This window comes from Canis lupus, chromosome 24, assembly GCF_048164855.1.
Source record: "Canis lupus baileyi chromosome 24, mCanLup2.hap1, whole genome shotgun sequence".
In the NCBI taxonomy this organism is placed as follows: domain Eukaryota; kingdom Metazoa; phylum Chordata; class Mammalia; order Carnivora; family Canidae; genus Canis; species Canis lupus.
The window spans coordinates 20,435,612-20,454,072 of NC_132861.1; the positions used below are offsets into that span (position 1 = coordinate 20,435,612).

At 42.2% G+C, this 18,461-nt stretch overlaps 1 long non-coding RNA gene across 8 annotated transcripts in view; it reads left to right on the forward strand.

Moving 5' to 3' along the window:
* Positions 1 to 8,803: 8,803 nt before the first annotated feature.
* The window catches only part of LOC140615852 (uncharacterized), a 34,661-nt gene continuing 25,003 nt past the window's right edge, over positions 8,804 to 18,461 (forward strand). Inside the window, exons 1-4 of one of the 8 annotated variants that reach the window (XR_012016357.1) lie at positions 8,804 to 8,993; positions 15,636 to 16,041; positions 16,374 to 16,431; positions 17,705 to 17,906. This is a non-coding gene — a long non-coding RNA (uncharacterized lncRNA). Of the gene's footprint in view, positions 8,994 to 15,635; positions 16,042 to 16,373; positions 17,640 to 17,704; positions 17,907 to 18,461 lie in introns of those variants that run through there. The other 7 variants (XR_012016359.1, XR_012016358.1, XR_012016356.1 and 4 more) reach the window with 7 other exon arrangements.

Here is an 18,461-nt window from a genome sequence, read left to right on the forward strand (position 1 = left end):
GTGTCTGGCCAATGCTGTGAATCCCTCCTCCCTTCCTTCCCTCTTGCTTTCCATCCTCCCCTCCTTCCTGCCTTCTTTTTTTTCCAAAATGGCACACTCTGAAGTCAGATTCCCCCCACCCCCCAACACTTCCACTGTGGGGCTGGGCAGCACCAATGAGTTCTAAGCGGCAAGGGACAGGAGAATTCGGGGTGACATCTGGTTTGTAGATACACATCACAGGTTCTTTGGAGTCAGAGGGGACATTAAATTCTAGTCCAAACTCAAGTAACTGTGAACCCCTGGCAAAGGCTGTGTGGTGTCCTTTCCCTCTCCTTCTCCCCTGGAGAATGCTCTTAAGAGGAAAAATTTGAAGATAGGGCTAAGGAGAAACAAAATCTGCCTGCAGCTGAAATTCCCACTGTTTGCTGGGAATCCAAGAGGGAGGGTTTAGCAAGTGGCTGCTTGCTCACCTTCACCTCTTTTAGCTCCTGCTCTACCTTTTTGAACAGGTAGAGAATAGAGAAGCAGGATGGCTACAGAAATACCCCCAACCTCAAGTCTAGTTCAAGCTTCCAAAGCAAACTCAGATTCATACTTATCTGATTAGGGGAATAGGAGAGGAATGGGCTTATGGAGAGATGATAGCATAGAATTTAAAATCAGGAAATTGTTAACAACTCCTCCTAGAGAAGATTGCTGTTTATTCTTGTTGGTGTCAAGCTTGGAGTGGTGTTAGTCACTACCAAATTGGACAAAAGAGAACATTGGCAGATACTCTAGCACCTCTCTGGTCCTGCAGAGTTCCTGGTTCCTGTCAGGGGCCAGTCTTGGCCCATGTGGCAGCTTCTGATGCTATCAGGTATCCTGGAGTGTGATTTCTACCAAAGAGGACAAATGGGGCCGCTCCACACCCACCCACCCTAACTCCAGGTGCTGCTTTGCTGTTGCTCATCACCTTGCCCCAAAGTCCAGACATCCCAATATTTCTTGAGGAGAATGTCCTCCAAGTATCTGTGAGGCAGGCCCCTGGAGTAGTCCCCACCTGATAGAACTATGGACTGGATTTCCCCTCAGAAGCACACTCATTTCTTTTTGGCCCCAGGGACTATCACCCGTCCTGTTCCAGGCTCTGTACTCTGAACTTCACCCAATTCTATGACTTCTCTTGAACTAGCCATAAAGGGCACCTTCTCAAGTCAAATACTCTATTAGCAGCTTCCGCTTGAGGCTGGGTTTTCCTGTCTTTCAAAAAAGCCTTATCCATGCCAAGAATCTCTTGCAGGATTGTTCTCATTGGTAAATATTACATATTTGGGATAGGCTGTCATAATACATATAACTACTCCTAGCTCACTGTAATTGATTAATGCACACAATGAACGTGAAACTGTACTAGACATAGGGTGATGGGAAGAAGTGGTACTAAAATTGTGTCATTCTCTGCCCTCAAGAAAGTTACACTTGAGTTGGAGAGGCAAAATTAATGAATAGACCAGAGTAAATGACCCAAGCCAGAAAAGAATTTAGCACTAAATGGTATAGGCTCTAAGTGCTTTAAAAGTTTTAAGAAAAGATGGCAAGATTTTTATTTCTTAGGATTAATTATTCAGATTTTTTTCCTATCAATTTTCACTCTCCTTGAAATGTGGGAGGGAAGCAGAAAGAGTGGCTGAGTTAGGGCCTTATGATTACAGATCACTCTTGCTGCCCTGAAGGCCCCCCTCCTGCTGCAGACAAAATTCTCGATAAAGGGACTCCCACCAGCTGGCTCAAGGATATGAATACGAATGAAGACTGAACCCTCCAGCAAAGTGGATCCAGGTGCCAATGGAAAGAGGAAGGTTCACTTCCTGCCTCCCATCTGGGTCAACTAGTGCCACTTCTGCCCACTGTCTTCTTCCTCTCCCTGGATTCTTACCCTACGCACACGGGCAGTCCCCACACACCTGTATCCACTCATCATGCCAGGCTATGACGAGGCTGCATTTCTCCACCGACAAGGGCACCTGGATCAGAGTCAAAATGAAAAAAACAAAAACAAAACAAGACTTCAGCCAAGCACACCGCTACAGTTTCCTCATTTCTTCATATATAAGAAACCCTGAGGTTGGCATATGAACAACCTGCAAAAAGGAAATCTGCTTTCAGAAATAAGCCCCAATACCACAATATTGGCCCTGCCTGAGGCTGTTAGAGGCCATGACCAGAGTGAATCAGGGTGATTCCAGAAGTAGATAAAAGGCCTGCATGAGCCTTAGATCAGGCCATGGGGATATGCCACAGGGCATGTTTTCTCCCCTTGTGGATATAGCTCCCCAAAATATTAGGTTACTACAGCGTTTATTCTCTGTGGCTTATCTTGGGTAATAGATCCTTTAAAAAAAAAAACAAAACAAAACAACGGGCAGCCCTGGTGGCGCAGCGGTTTAGCGCCGCCTGCGGCCTGGGGTGTGATCCTGGCGACCCGGGATTGAGTCCCACGTCGGGCTTCCCGCGTGGAGCCTGCTTCTCCCTCTGCCTGTGTCTCTGCCTCTCTCTTCGCTCTCTCTGAATGAATGAATAAATAAATCTTTTTTAAAAAATACCATTTTCCTTTTAATAGGTGATTAAAAAAAATTATTGCATTCTGAAGTTCTTACATTTGTTTTTGAATCTTAGGGTGAGACAGATTTTTCCATTTGAGTCATCTTCACCTTTATCATGAAAGTTATACCACATATAGTATAACATATATGACATATAACATGTATGCCATGAAGGATATTATTCATACAAATATGCTTGGTTAACTTTGTGGGACTTTACCTCTTCTCAAGAGTGAAGTACTACTCTCTTGGTCACCAGCTTCCTCAGTCTTCAGTTAGGGAGCCAAAAGCAGATATTCCAATATTTTATTTACTCTGAAATATTTACTGGAGGCCTGTGATAAATGTGTAGGGCCATACCAGGTCCTTCCTCTGAAAGGGCTTTCGACCTGGTTGAGGAGGTGAAATACATCACCCCAGGTTAGAATATTAATGTAAAGCCATGTCAAAGGCTATATCTGGTCCACCACTGAGTCAGTGGGCAGACACCAGAACTCCAGAGGAACCAAGGAAGAAGTGAGCTCTAGGCAGTGGAATGATGGGTGCCTCTTGAGGGGAGCAAGTACAAACAGATTTTGAAGGCTGTGTAACCTGGGACAACTATGGAGGAGTAGGGCGATGTGTGCAATGTGAGAGGAGGAAAAAGGAAGGCAAGAGCTCCTGCAATGACCAAAGGAGTTCCTTTGGGAGTGTTCCAGGGAGAGAAAGAAGCCTGGTAGCCAAAGCAGACAGGTTCTGTCAGGGAGTAGCCAGCACTCCAGTTGTCAAGGTGGGACTGTACAGGGGCTGGACTTTATCAATATGCCTTAGGGAGCCCTTGATGATGAGGGTAGTCTAATGGAAACATTTTGGGAAAGATGAGCAGTTCTAGAGCAAAAACTGAAAGCCCTCCTGACTCTGAAGTTACTGGGTTTGCAACTATCCCAACATGAGTCTCGAACCCAGTTCTCTTTATCCTAGATCCTGTCAGTGAGCAGGTTCTAAACAAGGTGTCTTGCTGCTTTTGTCAAATCTACTTTCGCATCCCAATGCCCTAAGCATGTCTAGTCTCTAAGCAACTGTCATTTTAGACAGAATTTATTTGTTCTATCAAGAGCCTTTGGAATGAAACCAGAGAGAGAGCAAATGGTAGTCACACAATCTATGTTAGGGAAGCTTATAGGACTCTGCCCTCTCCATGCCGCAATACATTTATATTTATCCTGTGTTTCCAGGGTGAATTGAGCTGTTTTCTAGGAAGGGGAGCTATGGATTTAAAAGACATTACAGGTGACACAGTCTATCTCATCCACAAAGAACGGCTTCAAGTTAGTAGTAATGATGATCTGAGTTTGTGAAAAAATGTAGAGTTTGATCTTTTTTCAGTGAAATTAATACAACTGTGTTCATCTCCCCCAATTTTCAGGTCTTGTGAGATGCCAGGTTTGGTGTTTGGGTACATGAGAATGATCTTGTCCTTACGGTGTAAGTGTTCTATCTATATGCTTGGTCATGTGTCTCTTTCTATCTGATGTACTTTAATAATTATGAAAACCTAACATCTTAAGTCAGCATGACTATGAACATATCTGTCTGGGATCAGCACTTCAAAATAACAAAAATTCACTGAAGAAACAAATAGGAAAGAAAGAAAAGGAACAGCCTGAATTCCTGGTCCCATTTACAGCAGGGCCGACTTAGTTCTTGCTGATCCAGAAAGGTGTACAAGAGTGGACCATGCCACAACCCAGTGAGGAGCTCAAAGCATGGCTTGAGACTTTCAGCATTTTGTATATAAATAAGGGGATGTAAACAATGAGTAAAGGAATGAAAAACTGCTTTCAAGGGACATTTAGGAGAAAACTGGCAAATGCTTGCCTGCAAATTCTCCTGGGAAGCTCCCCTAAGAGGTGAGTCGGTAGTGGAGATTCTGGAGTTTTGTCTGCCCTCACTCCGGGGAGACAGCAAAGGGTCAGATCTGCTCTGTAAAGGGCAGCTGGGTGCTTGGGGAGGCCAGAAATGAGAATAGCAAGAGAAAACACGAAGTATATTTATAGGCCGTCTTACTGTGGCTGCTGAAGTGTCCCCTTAGGAAATAAAGCCACTGGCCGCTGAAGTGAAATGTGTTAATTAACATGAGACCCGCTTGATTACAGCTTGGGAAACAGGCAGAGTCAGAAAAACAGGACAAGCTGCATTTAGTTAATTGACAGATACGATAGTGTGGGGCCTGTCTCCAGCTCTAAGGAAAGAAAATTAAATTAAAAGGGTCTTGATAGGCCTGGTTATCATCTCTGGTCTAATGGTTCAACAGTCTCCAGCTTCCAGCCACTACTACATTTGGGCAGTATTCATCTAAGAGACTTCTTTGCCTCTGGACGGACGTTTCTCCTCATCTTACTTTTTCCTCCTGCTTAGGGTTGCCAGATAAAACACAGGGCTCCCACTAGTGTTGTATTTCAGATAAAAAAATGAATCATTTTTTTGTATGTCTTAAATATTGCATAGGACATACTCACTTAAAAAATGATTCATTTTTTAGTTGAAATGCGAATTTAATTGGATATTTGCTAACTCTGGCAATACTATTCCCTGTAGATGCCTTGGGGGTCAATCCTTTATTGCTCATAAGCAGGCACATTTTGGGAAATTGACTTAAACTCTACTGACCTTCTTTTTTTTCCTAAATTTTTATTTATTTATGATAGTCACACACAGAGAGAGAAACAGGCTCCATGCACTGGGAGCCCAACGTGGGACTCGATCCCGGGTCTCCAGGACCACACCCTGGGCCAAAGGCAGGCGCTAAACTGCTGCGCCACCCAGGGATCCCTCTACTGGTCTTCTTATTGTGAGGGCAAACATGAAAATAAAAAGACTCAGATTTTTCTCTTTTTGCCCGTTCCTTCCAAGAGCCCACGTGAACTAGATTTGCTTTAAGGCAGTCAACTTGAATGAGTGTGTGAATAAGTTTTATTTTTTTAAGCCAGATAGCTCTTCAGCCCCCAGATTCTTACTACTCTGCCAAGCTCACATTCTTGGGTCTGAGAAGTGCACTCAACTGTAGGAATGCAGTGCTGTGGCAAAACCAATTTTCAACTTTTAGAGTTGACCAGCAGGGGGAGCACATTCCAAAAGGACACACTGGGCTCAGGCTACCTAGATGAGATCATCACTGTCAAGGCCACCTGGCATCACTCAGGCACCAAGAATTTATGGAACCCCCGCAGGCTTTGCAACTGTGTGCCAAATATTTCACTTCTGACTGAGCAAAGGACAACTTGGGTAAAAGACAAACCCCAAACAAACAAATCAGGGAAAAAAAAACACCAAGGAAAAGAAGCAACAAAAACCCCAATTAGTGTAAAGAAACAGCAAACTACAAGATTTTTTTTAAAAAAGATTTTATTTATTCATGATAGACAACAGAGATAGAGAGAGAGAGAGAGATCGAGAGAGAGAGAGAGAGAGAGAGATGCAGAGACACAGGCAGGCTCCATGCAGGGAGCCTGATGTGGGACTCGTTCCCAGGACTCCAGGATCAGGATCTGTGCCTAAAACCACTAAGCCACCCAGAGATCCCCAAACTACAGGATTATAAGAAAAAACAAAACAAAACAAACAAACAAACAAACAAAAAAAAACAGGTGTTTTTTTCCCTACTCCAAGGACTGGATGGGATTTGGAAACATCATGTTCACCTCTCAAGACTTGCTTCTTCTGCGAGGCATTCTCTGAGTAACAGTCCACTTCACACTCTACCTACTCCAAAGGACTATCATAGTCCTGGCCCCATAGCCCCTGATTGCTTCCTTTCATTTGCTTGTTTCCCCATGAAATAAATATGCCCTTTGTTGCCATGTTTTATACTTTAAGTCTCTCAAAAATATGACCATGGTGATTGGCATGTAGTAGGTGCCTCCATACCTTAATTCTCTTGAAAAATGAAAGAATATTTTTAAAAAAAATTTTTTTTAAGTAAACTCCATGCCCAGTATGGAGTCCAATGTGGGGCTTGACTTTGTGACCCTGAGATCAAGACCTGAGCTGAGAGCAAGAGCTGGCACTTAACTGACTGAGTCACCCAGGTGCCCCAGAAGAATATTTTAAAAATATCATTTTAAAAGGAGAGTCCACAATCCTCCTTCACTGCCCTTGATTTTAGTGATTGACTCTTGCAATTAGGAAAGCACTTTCCTTATGAACTACTGAAAAAAACTCATTTTGAAGCATTTTCTAGGTGTAAGGAGGTTTTGATGAAATAGAAAAAAAATGAAACAAAACATAGTTCAACATTTTTGTGAAACCTAAAATATAAAAGTAGATATTTCTTTCCAGGTTGAAAGAAAGAAAGGCTTAATAGTTTCTTCATAAATAATGCCAAACTGAGAACTGTAAAACTGAATTCTAGTCCTGGCTTTCTTATCTGTTAACTGTATTTGCTGGGGCAAAGACATTTAACATATCTGTGGCCTCAGGACAGTGTTAGAGCTGAGTAGAGCAATGGTTTCCAAACCTGACTGATTGCCAAATATCCTGGAAGCTTTAAAAACCTCACACCCAAATAAGTCTGGGATAAGTCCTAGAAGTTAATTTTTTTTTAAGCTCCTCAGGTGATTCTTAAGAACAAGTGGGCTTATTAGAAATGACAAATACCCACCATTTGCTTCAACGTGGATGGAACTGGAGGGTATTATGCTGAGTGAAGTAAGTCAATCGGAGGACAAACATTATATGTTCTCATTCATTTGGGGAATATAAATAATAGTGAAAGGGAATAGAAGGGAAGGGAGAAGAAATGTGTGGGAAATATCAGAAAGGGAGACAAAACATAAAGACTCCTAACTCTGGGAAACGAACTAGGGGTGGTGGAAGGGGAGGAGGGTGGGGGGGTGGGGGTGAATGGGTGACGGGCACTGGGGGGGGCACTTGACAGGATGAGCACTGGGTGTTATTCTGTATGTTGGTAAATTGAACACCAATAAAAAATAAATTTATTAAAAAAAAAAAAAAAGAACAAGTGGGCTTGAGAACCATTTGACCAGATCACTAGCCCTCCTGTGCATACCCATTTCCAGGCCTCCAGAGAGTGACTTCAGTGGTCTACTGTGATCTGGGTTCCCAGGTGGGTCTAACGTGCAATGAAGGTCAAGGCCCTGGACAAGGTGCTCATTAAGATCCCTCTGACTCTAACACTTTATGGTCCAAGAACTTTTACCTTGTCTTTATAAGTACTTATGTGGTAGTTTTATTGCATTTATTAAAATGGGTGCCTTGCTCTTGTGGCTCAGATCTGTAGATTAAAGGGCAAATGTCTCATAGCTACCCCTTGACAAAGGATCACTCTTGTTCCTGGGAAGAAGGGGATGTGGGAGTGTGGATGGGTCAGCACAGGCCAGCTATGCTCTCAGGCAGACCACTTGAAGTGCACGTTTACTGACAGCAAGTTGAATGTCCCAGCCAACTGCTGGCTTCTAGTAATATAGAAGTATTGACATCTGAATAGAGCTTTTTATGAACAGGGATGTAAATTCATTCTACAAACAACGTATTGAATTGTGATCCCCTCAAGGTAACCACATTCCTAATTATTTCTATATTTTAAAATGTAACTGCTGTGTGTGTTGTGTTTACACAAGGAGAGAGGGACACATTGGGAGCATGACAGGGCTTCCAGCTTGAACCTAAATTGTGTTCAGCAGTAGGACCTGCCTGGGCATGTCTGGTTAACCGGTGGGGCAGGCCAAAAGGAAGGTTGGGTGGAGGCATCTCCTTTCAGGCAAAAAAGAGTGAAGTGTGCAAAGGTTGGTCCAGTACAAAAATCTTAGTCATTGGAAGGACAGTACAATGTGTCGTCATTCTCATCTGTCTCTTGACCCAGCTCATCGATACACCTCCGGCCCAAGGAAGAGAAAGGACTGAGAGTAAAAGCTCAAAAGGCTATCCCCCCACGCCTCTCTGAAACTCTGGGGTTTGGCACCTCTAGGTTCTGTATATTCACAGTGGCCATGCTTCATAAAAACTGAGGCTCAGCAGGAACTTGCAGGAAGTGGTGATGACCCTTGGTGCCTGATAGATGGGGAGTTAGCAGCAGAGTGTGACAGGGCTAGAGCAGAGAAAGGGAAGGAGGGAGACTTGATCTCTCCCAGCACCCCAGGCCTGCAGGAGGACCCCTGTAGATGCCAGGATTCTGAATTAGCTAAGTGGAATGAGAGACTGTTCAACAGAACAGAGTTGACATCATAATGCCAGTTTCTAACTCCCAGAAACCCATTCTAGGACCCAAACACCTGTGATCTCTTTGGGAAATTTTCTAGTTCAGTTCAACAAATGGTAGGCTTTATCGATGGTCTCCAGTCCTCTGTGATGAGTTACTTGGTCTTGTTGCTATCATCAAGAGTACGTAAGAGGTGGTTCATTTGAAAGAAGAATAGCATTGCTTCTATGGTGAGCAAGTGACTGGAAATCCTACTAGTCTAGATGATTATAGGTGGTTTGAATCTCTAATACCAACCGCCTCTTCTCAGAATGTCTGTGGGAGCTTATCAGCACCTATGTGGCAACTTAGAAGCACCTTTCTTCTACTTCTCTCCCTCCCTATGTGGGCAGGAAAGATGAACTGGGGTTGAGTTTAGAATAGAGTAGACAGACCCTGGGCTGTGGCCTGGAGCCTCTGCTTTCACGAGGGGCTGGGTCTGACACGGGTTGTGAACCAGATCTTCTGCCAGGGGCATCCTTCAGCTCCACTTCAGCAAGCAATGAAAGACATGCCACATAGAAGAAAAAAAAAAAAAGCTGGTCTCATTTCAATCACTCCATCTTATTTCTGATGCAAGCTTTTAGCTCTTAGAAAATTATGAAAGGTCTGTGATGGTTGACTTTATGTGTCAACTTGGCTAGGTCATGCTACCCAGTTTTTGATCAAACACCAGTCTAGATGTTGCTGTGAAAGCATTTTTTTTTTTTCCATCGTGATTAACAGTTAAATCAATAGACTTTAAGTAGATTGCCTTCCATAATGCGGGTGAGCCTTATTCAATTGGTTGAAGAGAAAACAGACTGAGGTCCCCCAGGGAAGAGGGAATTCTGTCTCCAGACCTCTTTGGACTCAAGCTGTAATATCAAGTCTTCCCTGGGTCTCCAGCCTGTTGGTCTGCTTTGTATGTAGATTTTGGACTTGCTGGTCCTGACAACTCTGTAAGCTAATTCTTTAAAATAAATCTCTCTATGTTTAAACATCCTATAGGTTCTGTGTCTCTGGAGAATCCTGAGCTAATATGAGCTAATGCAAGCTCTTTAAGCTCATCAGTCCAGTAAACCAAACAGATAACTTTTAGCATATGGAAAAGAAATCAGTTGCCAAAGGCAGTTTTCTATCATTTGTCTACAACCTAAAGGAGACCTGCATGATTGACCATCTTTTGGGATGGAGTTTATATAAAAAAATTTATTGATGTTCTCTTAATTGAATATTACCATCAACTGCTCCATTTTCATAAGCACTATTTAGAACCAGATTTCCTTGTGATTTGTTCTAAAGCCATTTTATTAATGTTGGGGTATCTGGGTAGCAGTGGGGAGGCAGACAATGAGTAGTCACCTTCACGTAAGAGAAGCATGAAGCAGAGGCTCTAGTTGTAAAAAATTTGAAAGGCTGCAGGAACTGATTTGAATTCTTAATTTTCTTAGGAACTCAGAGAAGTCAAGCTATTTCTACTAAATCTCATGTTGGTTATAAGCTCTGTTTTAAATGCAACATGTAAACTATTTCTACAGAATACTAGGAAATAAGGCACACAGTAACTTTCTGGTGAATTTGAAAAGCAATAGACATCAAGTCTGCAGCTCAGAGGATCACTTAGGTTTGGAGGTTTGGGAACTGGAAAGATCCAAATAGCTGCCTAAATATCCTTATTTTCTTGGCTTCTTTGGACTTAGCCACATAGAATCAGATTATTCAACTATGATTATTAATGTATGAGAAGAGGAAACACAGAAAGGTGATTTTTTGACAATTCTACTTATTTGTAGTTCCCCAAATGTGTGCCATGGAGTCTTAGTTCTGCAACATGGTTATAAGGACAAATACTCTAAAAAATGTTTTATTGTAAGATCTTCTCATCCTTGGAGAATTGCCATGCTATTAGCATTCAGGAGGTACTAGGATCCCTACCTCAGAGGGTGATAGGGAAAGTCATCCAAAAGAAGTGGCTGCCGGTTCACCTGTGAGATGGACTTCACTCACAGCACTCAGAGACTCCTCATCCCCTCCCCTGTCCTTGGAATGTGGGTTCTGCTTGCCTTTCCTGATCCCAGACGCTGCTCCAAGGACATAACATTGAGATATGATGTGGTACTGAGCTTACCTGCACTGTACACATGACTAAACCCAGTTAGGGCATCTTTTAAAACAATTATTTAAATTTTATTTAGTTAAAATATACTGTACTATTAGTTTCAGGGGTAGAATTTCATGACTCATCATTTGCATATAACATCCAGTGCTCATTACATCAAGTACTCTCCTTAATGCCATCACCCAGTGATTACATTCCGCCCCCCACCCCCAACCTTCCATCCAGCAACCCTCAGTTTGTTTCCTGGAGTTAAGAATCTCTTTTGGTTTGCCTCCCTCTCTGTTTTTATCTTATTTTATCTTTCCTTCCCTCCCCCCATGTTCATGTTTTTTTTTTAATATTTTATTTATTTATTCATGAGAGACACAGAGAGAGAGAGACAGAGAGAGAGGCAGAGACACAGGCGGAGGGAGGAGCAGGCTCCATGCAGGGAGCCTGATGTGGGACTTGATCCCAGGACTCCAGGATCACGCCCTGGGCTGAAGGCAGTGCTAAACTGCTGAGCCACCCGGGCTGCCCTGTTCATCTGTTTGATTTCTTAAATTCCACATATAAATGAAATCATATGGTACTTGTCTTTCTGACTTAATTTGCTTAGCATAATACCCTTTAGTTCTATACACATTGTTGCAAATGGTAAGATTTCATTCTTTTTGATGGCTGAGTAATATTCCATTCTATATATAGACCACATCTTCTTTATCCATTCATCTATTGATGGACATCTGGGTTCTTTCTTTAGTTAGGGCTTCTTAATAAACTTTAAAAATTTGACAGGCATTGGGGATCCACTTATCTTAATGCTACCCAAGACAAGCCTAACTTCCTTTGCTTATCAACCTACTAACCTGGAGTGGCCTCCTCTTTCTTTGGTCTCTCTCTGCCTCCTATATATGGGGACAATTTCATATTACATGCAGAAAGCTCTGAGCTGATTGTGACCACAATAATTGGTTAGCCAGTCAGAAGATGGAAGAAATGAGCCTTGAGAGTGAGGCATCTGTGAGGAAGTCCCAACTTGGGCATGGGTCTTTATGGGAGGAAGGGTAGTGTATATGTCAGATGCTTGTGGACCACCATGTAAGTATGGGGATACCTGAAAAATGCAGAAGAGAAAGGAAGTTCAAAGTTGCTACAGTGGGTTGGTTTCTACTGTGGGGAGTTTGGTGGCTACCAATGCCCAACTAGAGGCTAGAGCTTGAAGTAGAAAATTAGAACAGCTGAGGGGTGGCTCAGTCAGTTAAGCGTCTGACTCTTGATTTCAGCTCAGGTCATGATCTCAGGGTTGTGAGATCAAGCTTGGGGTCATGCTCCATGGTGAGAGTGGAGTCTGCTTAAGATTCTCTTTCCCTCTGCCCCTCCCTCTCTCCCTCCCCCTCCCCCAGTAGCATGCGTGCTCTCTCTCTAAAGATAAAAATAAACAAAAGAAAATTAGAATAGCCAAGATTAGAGAAGGATGTGTGAATGTCTAATACTCTGCTAGCTTCACAGCTAGCAGACAGGTGGGAGAGCAGGATAAGAAGTTGGAGGCCTTGGTATGTGTTCTACAAAGCTAGGAGGGCCTAAGATTGATTCTTCAGATGAAGATCTGGATACTGTGACAAAGTTAGGATGCTAAGAGGTAGAATCTCTGACAAAGTGATGAAAATGAAGAGGAGGATGTTATGGTAATTGATGAGAAAACAGATAAAATGTCTAATGTCTTCTGGCCCCTATTATGAAGAAAAATTTACCTGGCAAGTACCCCAAAACTCCTAGGAGAAAACTTGAATTCTTTCTCTATCTCTTGAAAATTGGAAATCTTATCATGTTTTTGAAATGTAAACATTCTAGAGGATAACCAAAACATTGCCCTGGGACACTGAAAAAAAAAGGAGAGAAGGAAGGCTTTTTAAAATATAGACTGCTGTAGGAGTTCCCTTGTCAACTGTCATAAATAATAAGTCTTCATCAGATCTTTAACCATGGCCATTTAAAGGCTTTTGTCATTCACAGACAGTTATTTTGCTCTGAGGCTTTGGCAAAAATTGTTCCTACAAAAGTGCTTCACTTCAAGGAAATTCATGAAGAATATTTCTGACAGGTACAGGTTTCTGATAACTAACATTGATTTACCTTCTTGTGGGAGAGATAATAATGAACCTTTTAAGTACTTTCCCAAGTCTACCTTCATAGTCCCACAGTATGTCATTGGATGGTAGTCTGAGACCTGTCCCTGTTCTCCTTCCCCACATCAGTACAATGGGCCCATTGCATTGATGGTATCATGTTAACCTGTAAAGATTTGCCTTTGCTGCAGGACACCCTACAGGCTTTGCTGGAACACTTATGAGGGAGAAGATGGGCAATGACCCTACAGAAAGCTCAAGGCCCAGACACTGCTGTAAGGTTTTGGGAGTTGTTTGGGATGGTAAGCTGTGATTAATAAGGTATAAAACCTTGTAGGGATTTTGGGGGTTTGGAGAACTTCAATTGCATACCTGGCACAGTATGCCACCTGGTAAAGAAAGGGCATGTGTAGGACTGGGGATCAAAGTAGCAATTGCCTTTGAGAAAGCAAAAATACTACTCTGGAAGGTATTTGTCAAACACTGTGGCAGAGACCACAGAACAGGAGAATGCCCCTAGGGGGCAGAGGCCCAATATATCCTCACAGAATATCAGCTCCTAGCAGTGTACATGTGGTAAACCTCCCACATAGCAGCCAGTGCATCAGCCAGTGGGGTTGATGCAGAATGATCTGGCTGGTGATCACACATGACCTCTGGCCATTAACCCTTTGCATTGACAATTAGTTTGTTCTGTAGGGATTAACCCCTGTGGCTTGGACAATGGAAAGCTAAGGGGTAGATGATCATACATAAACCCTTCTGGAAGCAAAATATGTGGAAAGACATTTGGGTCCACCTGCAACAGCCTAAGATAGCTCTCACTGTTTTTCATGCTCTAGCTCATAGGTCACTTACACCTCTTGGTAATCAGGACGCTCAAGTACAAGCCCTATTACCAGCTCATCAGTAGATACAGCAGGTTGGGTGCATTAGAAAGAGCAGCCATCACAATGTCTGAGTAGGATGGCATATTGCCAAAGATGCTGGATTGCCTTTGAAGTACAGTTACTTGGTTAATCCAATAACAGCATGTCCTATGTTTTTTAAACAGTGTCCAAAGAAAATGTCAAAAGAATCTGGGGCCATTCACTGAAGTTCCCAGCCAATGAGAAATTGGCAAATTGATTAGGTTGGTTCCCTTCCTCTGGGTGAGGGTTCTAAATATGCCTTGCTTTGTGTGGACCCTACATCTAGCCTAACCCAAAGCTTTCCACTGCTGCTATGCAAATCAAGTTGCCTCCATTAGGGATTAGAGAAGCTAAGTACCACATATGGGTACCCTCCTTGACAAGATGGTCATTGGGGTTCACATTTCAAAAGTCCTGACATGCAAGAGTGGGCAAAGGAGGTTCCATCTTCCCTATTACTCATAAGCAGCGGGGTTGGTAGAAAGAAAAAATAGAATATCAAAGCAGCAAATCAAATTGTTAGCAAGTAAAACCACCTTGGCTGATGGACTAAAGTATTGTCCCAGGCTTTAATACATTTGAATGATCATCCAGTATGGCCTGTTGCCCCATGTGGTAGATTGGAACCCCTGCTGAAGCACCCAATACCATGAAGAAGTTGTGGGAAGCAGCCATTGCTCTGACTCTCACTGTGATCAACAAGCTATCCTGTTGAGAACACCAACCCACCACACCTGAGAAAGGAATTATCTACAAGAATTTGCAGTGGGACCTCCTGCTGGGATAGTTACTTTGTATCCCTCTGTGAGGGAGAGCTATTCCATTTCCACCAGGATCCTATTGTCCTGCTCCAACCTGGACATGATAAAAGTCACTATACCAGGAATGGAACGTGCACCACCAAAGGGGAGAAGATGAAGGTCCTGGTCTGTCATAGCCTGCCCTTAGTGCTCATGCCTGAAAATGCTGCTTCCTCCCACCAACAAGCATGGTATATACAACCAGGTCAACTTTCTAAACCTCCCGACCTCTCTCTCCTCAAGGCCAGGTGGGTGCATTTTCTCACTGGTTTGATCATTTGGCTGCCATCTTTGTTCCCTCCTTTGGTATGGAGGATGTTATAGCACACATAGAAATCCTTACTAAATTCACCCAGCAAGACTTACGTGATAGTTAACAAAGACTGTCTTTACTGAACACTGAAATGTCTCTGATGAGAAAAGCTATCCTCCAAAATAGAATGGCTATTGACATTATTATTGCCTTACAAGGAAGCACCTGTGTCATTATCCAAACAGAATGTTGTGTGTTCATATTTGATGAATATATTAATGTATCATGTTTATTAAGTCACATAAGGAGGGACACCTGGGTGGCTCAGCGGTTGAGCATCTGCTTTTGGCTCAGGGTGTGATCCCGGGATTCGGGATTGAGTCCCACATCGGGCTCCTTGCAGGGAGCCTGCTTCTCTCACTGCCTGCATCTCTGCCTCTCTCATGAATAAATAAATAAAATCTTAAAAAAAAAAAAAAAGTCACATAAGGACACAGTGAGCTCCCCGAGTGATCTGACTCCCAGCTTAGGGGAGTTGATGAATCAGTGGTTTGGATCACAGGCTCTTATGGAAAGTTATCAGTGATTTTGGAATTATTATCTTAACCTGTGTTTTCTCTTACATGTGCCTGTGTTGGTGTGGTATCTGCTCCACTGCAGCCAGAGAGCCACCAGCTGAGCCACCTCATGCTAGTGAAACTCCTTGCCAACTGCTCAGGACCCATTGTGAAAGAAGGGTGTGTGAGACTGTAAAGGGCCAGTCATGAGGAGTGGAATGTTGGGGAAGGTCATTGAAAAGACATAACTGCCAGTTCACCTGTGAGCTCAACCTAAACGCTCAGAGGCTCCTCACCAACCCCTTCCTTGGAATGTGGGTTTCACTTTCCTTTCCTACTCCCAGAGGCCATTCCAAGGACCTAGTCTTGATAGTGTGATGTGATATTGAGAATACTTAAATGATATACATGACTAAACCTAATTAAGCCCTCTTTATAAACTTTGTAAGATTTGGCAGGCAGAGGCAGGGATCCACTCATCTTGCTGCCACCCAAGATAAGCTTCATATGTAAGTTCCCTCTCCTTGTTAAAACTATTACCTACCAACCTGGAATGGTCTCCTTTTTCTTTGGTCTTTCCCTGTTCTCCATAACAATTAGTCACTTTCAGATTACACCAGGGAAACTCCAGAGAGGGTGGTAAACCAAGACAGGGACATTTGCTGGAACAGGAAACTTGCTCTAAAAGATCACTGATTTTATAAATCTATATTAAATCAGAAGGAAAGGTTAATTAGTCCAAGTACAATAAGAGTAGTAAGTATACCATTACCATATGCAGAATCTAAACTTGAATAATGAAAATGCTTCCTTTCTTCTAAGCCTGCAAACTCCTTTTTAGATCCAGCCTGCCAGAGGAGCTCTTTGGGAGACCTGGTACCTCATACATGGAAGTAGAGGTGAGATTCTTCCTTTCACCTGTGCTAGGTGGTGAGCAGGAAGTGCATAATTACAGCATCTACAAAAGAAGGAAGAATTTTTTTTATTCAAAAGTTTAAAAAATTACTTGTATAAATGTGTTCTAGTAGTGCTTTTTAAATCACAAATACTTGGAACTACGCAAATGGCTAAAAGGGGGCTATGACTTAAAACTATAGCATATTAACATGAATAAATGCTATAGATTAATTGGAAAAAATGATAAATATATAGAAAATGTCAATACTAGTTATGCCTAAATGAAATAAAGTTAGGTGAAAATACCAGAAAATAAGTTACACGTACACTGGTTGCAGCTGAGTGGAATTATATGTACATACATGAACAAATATGGGAGAATTTGAGGTTAGTAGTTTAGAATTTAATATTCTTTTTTTTTTTTATACAATTGCTCATGTTTCTAAAAGAGCAAGTTTACTTAAAAGATGGGCAGGGGACCTGGGTAGACATTTTTCTAAAGAAGACATACAGATGGCCAAGAGACACATGAAAAGATGCTCAACATTACTCATCATGAGGGAAAAATGCAAATCAAAACCACAATAAGATATCATCTCGCGGGGAACCCCAGGTGGCTCAGCGGTTTAGTACCTGCCTTTGGCCCAGGGCGTGATCTTGGAGTCCTGGGATCTAGTCCCACATCAGGCTCCCTGCATGGAGCCTGCTTCTCCCTCTGCCTGTGTCTTTGCCTGTGTCTCTGCCTCTCTGCCTCTCTCTGTGTGTCTCTCATGGATAAATAAATAAAATCTTTAAAAAAAAAAAAGATAATACCTCGCATCTGTCAGAATGGCTAAAATTAGAAAGATAAGAAATAACAAGTGCTGGCTAAGTTGTGGAGAAAGAGGAATCCTTGTGCACTGTTGGGAGTGCAAACTCAGGCAGCCATTGTAGAAATAGTATGGAGGTTACCCAAAAATTAAAAATAGAACTACCCTATGATCCAATAATTCCACTGCTGGGTATTTGCCAAAGAAAAGGATGACACTGGGAAGCCTGGGTGGCTCAGTGGTTGAGTGTCTGCCTTTGGCTCAGGGTGTGATTTTGGGGGTCTTGGGACTAAGTCCCACATTGAGTTCCTGCAGAGAGCCTACTTCTCCCTCTGCCTATGTCTCTGCCTCTCTCTCTGTGTCCTTCATAAATAAATAAATAAAATCTTTTTTAAAAAGAAGACACTAATTTAAAAATATATATGCACTCCTATGTTTATTGTAGCATTTTTTTTTTTTTTACAAGAGCCAAGATGGAAGCAACCCAAGTGTCCATTGACTGGTGAATGGATAAGAAAGATGTAATATATAGACACAATGGGATGTTATGTGGCACAAAAAAGGGATGAGATCTTGCTATTTGGGACAACATGGATGGAACTAGATGGTATTATGCTAAATGAAATAAGACCATTTGACTTCACTTACATGTGGAATCTAAACAAAACAAATGAATAAATGAACAAAAAGCAAAATCAGGCTCATAAATACAGAAAATAAACTGAGAGGTAGGGGAATGGGCAAAATCAGTGGATGGGGAGTAGAAGATACAGGCTTCCAGTTATGGAATGAATAAGTAATGGAGATGAATAAGTAATGGGAATATAGTTAGTGGTATCAATAGCATTGTATGGTGACAGATGGCAGTTACACAGGTGTTGAACTTAGCATAGCTTTTTAGAGATGTTAAATTACTGTGTGTTACACCTGAAACTAATGTAACATTGTGTGTCAATTATACTAAAAAAACACTGAGAAAATAACTAACTATATAATAACTAAAAGAGCAAGTTTAGGGAGAAGTAAGATGGCAGAGGAGTATGGGATGCTAATTTTGTCTGGTCCCTGGAATTTAACTAGATAATCAAATCATTCTGAACACCTACCAACTCAACAAGAGATCTGAGAAAAGAATTGCTGCAATTCTACAAATGGAAAAGTGACCTCTTTTTGTAAGGTAGAAGACATGGAGAAGTGAATCCAAGGCGGTATATTGGAGGATA